Genomic DNA, 9,114 nt, shown 5'->3' with positions numbered 1-9,114 from the left:
AATAGGAAGTGATCAAAATGTTGCGTGGTTCAACAGATTATACCATTAAAAAGTACAATTAATCCCGTGGAAAACCCCTTTCACAGAACCGTTGGCAAAAAAAGAAAATGTGAGGGGTCTCTGAATACAGCAATAAGAAAAAAACAAAAAAAAAAAAAAAGTTGAAAAAGAATATATTAATTTGGTATTGACATAATCGTACTGCCTACAGCATTAATTTAGCATATTATTTACACTGCACAGTGAGCACTGTTAAAAATAAAAAACACACAGCAGAATTGCAGGTTTTGTTAACCTTGCCTTCAGAAACAAAATACACCAAGCTTGCTAGGTAATGTATTCCTATTATTTTTTAAAAACTAGTCTAGCTAGGTAAGGTGACCAGACATCCCGATTTAGGCCAACAGTCCCACTTTGGGACTCTGTGTCCCCCGTCTGCCGGGACCCTATCAGGACAGGCATTTATCCTGCTTTCAGGACACTTGTGCCGCTTTTGTCCCTCTTTCTGGTGATGTCTGGTCACTATTAAAGTGATTACAGCCACAGCTCCCTGCCCAGTAATTGCTGTGTAGCAGATTGGATGCACACACTGATAACAGTGTGTGAATTTGGGATCCTCGTCCCCTCAGCTCTTCTCTTTGGTTCCGCTAGAGAGCTGATGAGAGCAGAGGGGAGAAGGCGCTGCTGCGCACATACTTCCACCCACCGGCAGCAGCGCTGAGAGGATAGTCGGCGCTGTGAGGACCAGGAGGAGGGTAAGTATATGGATCACAGGGCTAGTATAGGGAGTCACTATTATTGCAGGGGGCTACTGTGTGTGTGTGTGTCACTATTATTTCTGGGGCTTCTGGGTGTGTGGGGGTCACAATTATTGCTGGGGCTTCTGTGTGTGTGTGGGGGGGACTATTGCTGGGACTTCTGTGTGTGAGGGGTCACTATTATTGTTGGGGCTTCTGTGTGTGTGTGGGGTCACTATTATTGCTGGGGCTTCTGTGTGGGGGGATCACTATTGTTGCTGGGGCTTCTGTGTGTGTGTGGGGGGGGGGGGGAGTCACTTGTATTGCTGGGACTTCTGTGTGTGTGGGGTCACTATTATTGTTGGGGCTTCTGTGTGTGTGGGGGGTCACTATTATTGCTGGGGCTTCTATGTGGGGGTATCACTATTGTTGCTGGGGCTTCTGTGTGTGTGTGGGGGGGGGAGTCACTAGTATTGCTGGGACTTCTGTGTGTGGGGTCACTAATATTGCTGAGGCTTCTATGGTGGGTCACTATTTCTGGGGCTTCTGTGTGTGAGGGGTCACTATAATTGCTGGGGCTTCTGTGTGGGGGGTCACTATTATTGCTGGGGCTTCTGTGAGTGTGGGGGGGTCACTATTATTGCTGGGGCTTCTGTGTGTGGAGGGTCAATGTTATTGCTGGGGCTTCTGTGTGTGTGGGGTCACTGTTATTGCTGGGGCTTCTGTGTGTGGGGGGTCACTGTTATTGCTGGGGCTTCTGTGTGTGTGTGGGGGGGGGGGTTCACCATTGTTGCTGGGGCTTGTGTGTGTGTGTGTTTGTGTGAGGGAGGGTCACTATTATTGCTGGGGCTTCTGTGTGTGTGTGTGGGGGGGGGGGTCAATGTTATTGCTGGGGCTTCTGTGTGTGAGGGGTCACTATTATTGCTGGGGCTTCTGTGTGTGTGTGGGGGGGGGGGTCAATGTTATTGCTGGGGCTTCTGTGTGTGAGGGGTCACTATTATTGCTGGGGCTTCTGTGTGGGGGGGGGATCACTATTGTTGCTGGGGCTTGTGTGTGTGTGTGTTTGTGTGAGGGAGGGTAACTATTATTGCTGGGGCTTCTGTGTGTGGAGGGTCAATGTTATTGCTGGGGCATCTGTGTGTGAGGGGTCACTATTATTGCTGGGGCTTCTGTGTGTGTGTGGGGTCACTATTATTGCTGGGGCTTCTGTGTGGGGGGATCACTATTGTTGCTGGGGCTTCTGTGTGTGTGTGTGGGGGGGGAGTCACTAGTATTGCTGGGACTTCTGTGTGTGGGGTCACTAATATTGCTGAGGCTTCTATGGTGGGTCACTATTTCTGGGGCTTCTGTGTGTGAGGGGTCACTATAATTGCTGGGGCTTCTGTGTGGGGGGTCACTATTATTGCTGGGGCTTCTGTGAGTGTGGGGGGGGTCACTATTATTGCTGGGGCTTCTGTGTGTGGAGGGTCAATGTTATTGCTGGGGCTTCTGTGTGTGGGGGGTCACTGTTATTGCTGGGGCTTCTGTGTGTGGGGGGTCACTGTTATTGCTGGGGCTTCTGTGTGTGGGGGGTTCACCATTGTTGCTGGGGTTTGTGTGAGTGTGGGGGGGTCACTATTATTGCTGGGGCTTCTGTGTGTGGAGGGTCAATGTTATTGCTGGGGCTTCTGTGTGTGGGGGGTCACTGTTATTGCTGGGGCTTCTGTGTGTGAGGGGTCACTATTATTGCTGGGGCTTCTGTGTGGGGGGGGATCACTATTGTTGCTGGGGCTTGTGTGTGTGTGTGTTTGTGTGAGGGAGGGTAACTATTATTGCTGGGGCTTCTGTGTGTGGAGGGTCAATGTTATTGCTGGGGCATCTGTGTGTGAGGGGTCACTATTATTGCTGGGGCTTCTGTGTGTGTGTTTGTGTGAGGGGGGTCACTATAATTGCTGGGGCTTCAGTGTGGGGAGGTCATTATTGCTGAGGCTTCTGTGTGTGTGGGGGGGTCACTATTATTGCTGGGGTTTCTGTGTCTAGGGGGGGTCATGATTATTGCTGGGGCTTCTGTGTGTGTGGGTCACTATTATTGCTGGGGCTTCTGTGTGTGTGGGGTCACTATTTTTGCTGGGGCTTCTGTGTGTGGGGTCACTATTATTACTGGGGTTTCTGTCTGTGTGTGTGGGGGGCACAATTATTGCTGGGGCTTCTGTGTGTGGGTCACTATTATTGCTGGGGTTTCTGTGTGTGTGTGTGTGTGTGTGTGGGTCACGATTATTGCTGCGGCTTCTGTGTGTGTGGGGTCACTGTTATTGCTGGGGTTTCTGTATGTGTATGTGTGGGTGGGGGGGGGGTCACGATTATTGCTGGGGCTTCTCTGTGTGTGGGGTCACTATTATTGCTGGGGCTTCTGTGTGTGTGTGTGTGGGGGGGGGGGGTTACGATTATTACTGGGGCTTCTGTGTGTGTGGCAGTCAATATTATTGCAGGGGGCTACTGTGGGGGTTACTATTATTGCTGGAGCTGGTATAGGGGACACTATTACTACTGAAACTGCTCCTCACATGGCAGCGTACCTCAAGCTGACTTAGAGTATGTTTACATACACTGTATGGCAGACATGCTGCAGAATGCCCACAGTGGAAATCTAAAAGAACAGTCAAATTCTGTACCATTGTTACAGATTTTGATTAGAAATCAGCTGGAGATACGCATTGGCGCTCCCTCACACCACCACCGAGGGCTTACCACTGTCAGCACTCCCTGGCTTCTGGTTCCCAGCGGCCTGCTGAGGTGTGACACTGATGGTCAGGAATTGCCGCTACAGACTGCTGGGAATCGGAACCCGGGGAGTGCTGACAATAGAAAGTCTTCGGAGGAGCTGAGGGGAGCGCCGTATAGTAAGACATTTGCTGTGGATATGGGTCTGATTTCCAGTCAAAAACAACACAAATGGTACAGATTTTGACTGCTTTTTGTATGCATAAAAGCTGTGAAATTTGTTCCGTCTTCTTTTTTTAACCAGCCCTGTACTTTTTTTTTTACGCCGGAGGTAAAATCATACATTGTCATAAGCCCCGCCTCCTGACCACATCCCTCTGTCCCGCTTTGACCCTGGGGAAATCTGGTCACCTTAAGCTAGGGCTTATTTTCAGGGTTATGCTTATATTTCAAACCTTCCTGAAAAATCAAGCTAGGGCTAATTTTTGGGGGAAGTATGTCTTTTGGAACAGTACACTAGATTGCACCTTTTTCTCCCATTCTTCCTATGGATCTTGAGCAGTCTCCTTCAGCCTAAAGCTGTAATTATCGTATGACTAGGAGACATCTCCGTACGTTGCACAGCGATTTTATGAATAGCAGTCCCGGAATATACACAGTGGTCCACAAAATTTAGCCGAGCACCGCACTCTTATGAAAGCTGTCAAAAAAATGTGTTGCCATAGCAACAAATCACAGCGCAGCTTTCATTTTACCTCAGCAGTATAAGAAATGAAAACTGTGCTGTGATTGGTTGCTATTGGCAACAAAAATTACAGGGGGTGTTGGTGAGTTTTCAATTTTTAATTACGCCAGTATTCGTCGCATGGTGCTGAAGAACGCTCATGCCAAATTTCACTCAAATCGGACCAGAACTGTGGATTTGTATCCGGCAGAAAACAAACAAACAGATTTTGCATTTTATATCTTAGATTTGTTTTTCTGCTTTTCTTGCCTTGGATCATAATACCGTCAGCTGAGACTTCCTTTTATTCTTTCTGTTTGAATGTCCTCTTGTTAGTACTCCTGCAACCTCTAGAGGCCATGGGAAAACCAATGCGGATACTTTGTCTGTCTTCTGCAAACAGACAGTATACTTCAGATTTCCAGTACGCTGTGTGCAATGACACATATGCTTGCAATCTGACACAACTGGGTGTGTTGTGTGCAGCAATATACTGCATAGGATATAGGATTGGTTAAAATATCAGCTCAATTGGTACAAAACCAAGGTTATGACTCAATAACAGCACCTTACCAGTTATATGTGAGTTAGAGCAGGGGTCCCCAACCACCGGTCCGCCGACCAGGCCGTTAGGGGTTTTTTTTGCAGTCCGCGACGTCGCCCACCACATTTGTAGCGAATACTGGCAGGGACCGTGGCTCCCCTGCCGATATTCACTAAGCAGCGCTACTAGTGGGGCTGATCCCGGTGCACACAGGAGGCGTCCGGCAGCACACTGACGTCACAGTATGCACCAGGATCAACGCCAAGCACAGGAGTAACAGCTGTTGCACGATGAGGAAGGGGTAAGTATATGGGTCTTAGGGGCGGGGGGAGTACTACTACTGGGGATGATATAGGAGATACAATTAGTAATAGTGTCCCCTATATCGGCCCCAGTGGTAATAGCATTACTGCTGAAGCCACTGAAACCCTGCCCCTATATAACCAAAGCCCCGCCCCACCGGGCCATAGAAAAATGGTCACGCTTGAAGCCGAGCCCTGGTGCAAAAAAGGTTGGGGACCACTGAGCTAGAGAACACAAACTAGTGTTAAATTCCCAGGAATAAAAACTTTTTTTTCTGTTACCGAGTGAAGTATTATATTCCCACTAGCAGTGCACAACTTGCGGCTCTTCAGCTGCTGCGAAGTCACAAATCCCAGCATGCAACGCCAGGCCGCAATTCCTTTTTTATTGATGGCTTTCAGTTGCCAACTAATCAGATGGAATAATATGATAGTGTGAAGGATTAACAACCCTCATTTTGACACAATGTTGAGTTACTATTGCGTGAGCAGAGCAGGATTATCATTACTGAATAAATGCAGATACTTTGAGACAAAACAAATGTGACCCTGCTCCATGAAAAACAAAACATGCGATGTGGGTGACGGGGTCTCTCGACTCTGAATGGTGGCTATGGAGCAAAGAGCTGAGCTCTGCGATACTATAGGAACTTGGGACAGTTTCTCAAAATGACCACCAGTCTCTCATGCAGCAAGTAACAGGACAATCTCCACTTAACTGGGAAAGTCGAGGCTGAGCAATAGCCAAACTTTAACAATGAACTACTCAGGGGCCATAAAAGGGTCTCTCATAATAATAATAAGGATTTCTGTAATTAAGACAGAGACCATTGATAACCAAAGGCATAATTTGAAGCACCTATAATACCCTAATGTAAATTCTGTAACAGGGTCCCCGACCAATCATATGCCATTTATAATGCTGGAGTCTTCTCATGTACAATGGGGTCTTTGGGCCACCTAAGACAATAGTTCCCAGGTGTGCGGCTACCTCTGCACTCCCTGTAACTACATTCTTATCTCTCAGGCTTAGGGTGCGGGCAGACGAGCGTAGGCGTATTTACGTTCGCATGAGCGCAACGTATAATCGCCCGAGCGATCGTTTTTCACCGATCACGACCAGAGCTAGAAAGTGTATTTTCGTTTGTTCCTACTTTGCAAACGGTCTTTTCGGCGATCGAATATGCGTTGGCGCGTATTTCGGTCGCATATGTTCCGTTTTTTTTCGGGTTGCCGTTTTTACGCGCCGTAAAATCGCCCATGTGAACGAATACATTCGAAATCATTGCCTCAGATGGTCACGTATATACGTTTGGTCGCAAAAACGCGCCGTTTATGCGCTCGTCTGCCCGCACCCTCAAATGGGAATCATCAAAAACTGTTCTAAAAGGCAGAGCTGGTGTAATACTACAACACGGTTTCATTTAGACAGTATTACTAGTGATGACAGCTTGGTGGCAGCAGAAGCTTACATTTTGTAGAAATGCCTGCCGAATTTTCAGTCCTACCATAAAACACTTGTAGAATGCATGCAAGACTATGCAAAACTTGGGGATACGATTCTTTCAAGTGACGGTACAGACTGGGGGTAGCAGTGAAGTTTTATACTACAGACATTACTCTATAAACAGCTCATTGGACATTAGCAGCAGCTCAGAGTTGGAAGCTGTGAACAGAACTTTCATTTACACAAATCTTCCTAACTTCTCGGAGATACTATTTGAGCTTTTATATAACTCACACTTTTGTGTTAAACATTTGAAAAGAATTTTTAGTGTTTTTTTACATTTTCGGTCACTATATATTTTTTAAAAATCCTAAACTCCTACATTTTTCACACGGAACACAGAGCCCACTGCTAGTCTGTCACTCCCTGTATGAGGGTTAAAATTCTAAGTGCAGCACCAATCCGGCCCACCCCACTTGCCCCGTTGCCGGCCGTAAGAAGAGACACCACACACAGGAGTCTGGTCTAGCTCCTCACACGGGAGAAAAAACTGCGCTCTTTATTACAGATTACATGAGATCTTATACCCTCTGCCCTCTCACTACTAGGGGGTGATGGGCTTATAACCATATATGGGCAGTCCGGTTTTCTGGCCTGAGACAGTGAAAATTATGTACATGGTTGAACATCTTGATATGGGCTTCTGGGAAAACAGCCAAGTACATGCGTCCTTGCGTCTGGTTCGGTATCTTCTCTGAATTTCTAGAACATCTTCTTGCAAAGCCTTGGGATATCTGATTTAAGGCGACATTTAAGTTTTTTCTCATTTGGAATTGAATAAAACTTGCATATAGGTATAAAAGCATAAAAAACACATATGGCAATATATATATATACCCTCACAAACCCCCCTAAAAAACTTAATATGGAGATCAAGCATCAGACTTTGCACTCTTCCTCGGTCGTCTCTCCCTTGCGTCAGGGTTTCTCCACTGCCCGTAAGTCCCTACTCCTAAAAGGGAAGGAATCCCTACCTAACCTCAGAAGGAGGCCATGGATTCCCTGGGCTTATTTCCGGGCCTCCATACCCTCTATCTGTACAAGTTAACACCCCACAGGGTGTGCCCTCGCCGGAACCTAAGGTCTTCTGCACTTTCCCTAGGCAAATGGGAAGTCCACTGACAGTCCATCTTATGAGACTGAGGCAGACACAGTACTAGTCCATCTCTCCATTCTTCTGGTAATGTACCTGGTTGTCATTATCGGAACTGGCTCTTCATCTTTTTCAAACAAGGGAAATTTTGGTCACATTATCCAGTCCCTTACTCATACTCTTTGATCAAAGGGATAATACACAAACAGGAAATTACATACCCCACCTCTTTCTGCTAAAATCATATCCAGGGCCACTCTATTTTGGAACGCCATGGATGCAGTAGGCCCTAACTGGTCAATTAACCCTTGCAAAAGCATCTCTGGTGTAGTTTACAAACCTCTGCTGATTGTAATAGATATAATTCATCTAATCTACATTATTATTAACAGTGACAAAAGCAAATAAGGACTCAAAACCTGCTTTAACCTGATCTCTAGAATTAAATTCATCTGGCACCCCCCTTGGCACTCCTATTGTATCTATGTATACATGTGGGTCAAAGTTACCACCTGGAACGTCAACTTCTCTCTTAGCACGATGCGGTGTTGGATTCTCACATCAGTGTAGTCTTATTGATTGTATTAGTTTGTTCTGAAACAGGGGGCTAGTGTACAGTAGTCAAAGGTGTGTTAGAGGAATTGTACCACATTATAGCATGTAAAGGATATGCAGGATCATTAGTTTTTTCAGTGCGAAGTGTGGATCCAAGTGGGTTTTCCTTCAAGCTTGACTGCAGTTGGGGTGGTGAACAACATCTGGTAGGGACATTCAAACCGGGTTTCTCTCTCAAACTTTTTTACATAGACCCTGTCACCTGGTTTCAGATAGTGACACTCATCTGTAGGACCTGAGAGAAAAGCAGAGACTACAGAATACATTACTAACAATTCCTTGGAGAGACCTATGACAACATTAACAAGAAAATCATTTCCCAAACTCTGCTACTGTGGCATGTATCCTCCTGGAAAAAAGAAAAACTAATAAAAGACACTCAATTCAAAATTTGTCCATTTCCTCCATTGCCTTTTGTATCTACTTTCCCCTACTCCGCGGATGGTAGGGTGTGTGAAAAACCTGGAATATACCCAAAACAGACATGATGTGTTGCATTATTTCACCTGTGAAGTGTGTACCTTTGTTTGACTCAATCACTTCCGGTACCCCGTATCTGCGGATTACCTCATTCATGAGCTTCTGTGCGGTTACCTGCTTATTTACTTTGGTAACAGAGTAGGTCTCCAACCTGAAAAACATTAACAACAACAAGCACATATTCATGCTTCCCAACAAGTAGGAGCTGAGTGTAGCCAATTTGCAATCCCTGAAATGGGTAGAGTGGTCTCGGCAAGTGTGATGTGGCAAATTTACTTCTGCCCTGTTGCTTACGGCAAAGATCATGCAAAATTGGACAAATAATGCAGCAGCTACAGAAAACCCAGGAGCCACCCGTCCTTGTTCAAGCGTCGATATCATTACTGCTTTAAGAGGTGCGTCTTTCCGTGCG

The sequence above is a fragment of the Eleutherodactylus coqui genome, chromosome 1 (assembly GCF_035609145.1).
Source record: "Eleutherodactylus coqui strain aEleCoq1 chromosome 1, aEleCoq1.hap1, whole genome shotgun sequence".
NCBI classification, from domain to species: domain Eukaryota; kingdom Metazoa; phylum Chordata; class Amphibia; order Anura; family Eleutherodactylidae; genus Eleutherodactylus; species Eleutherodactylus coqui.
Note: the sequence above shows the minus strand (reverse complement) of the source record.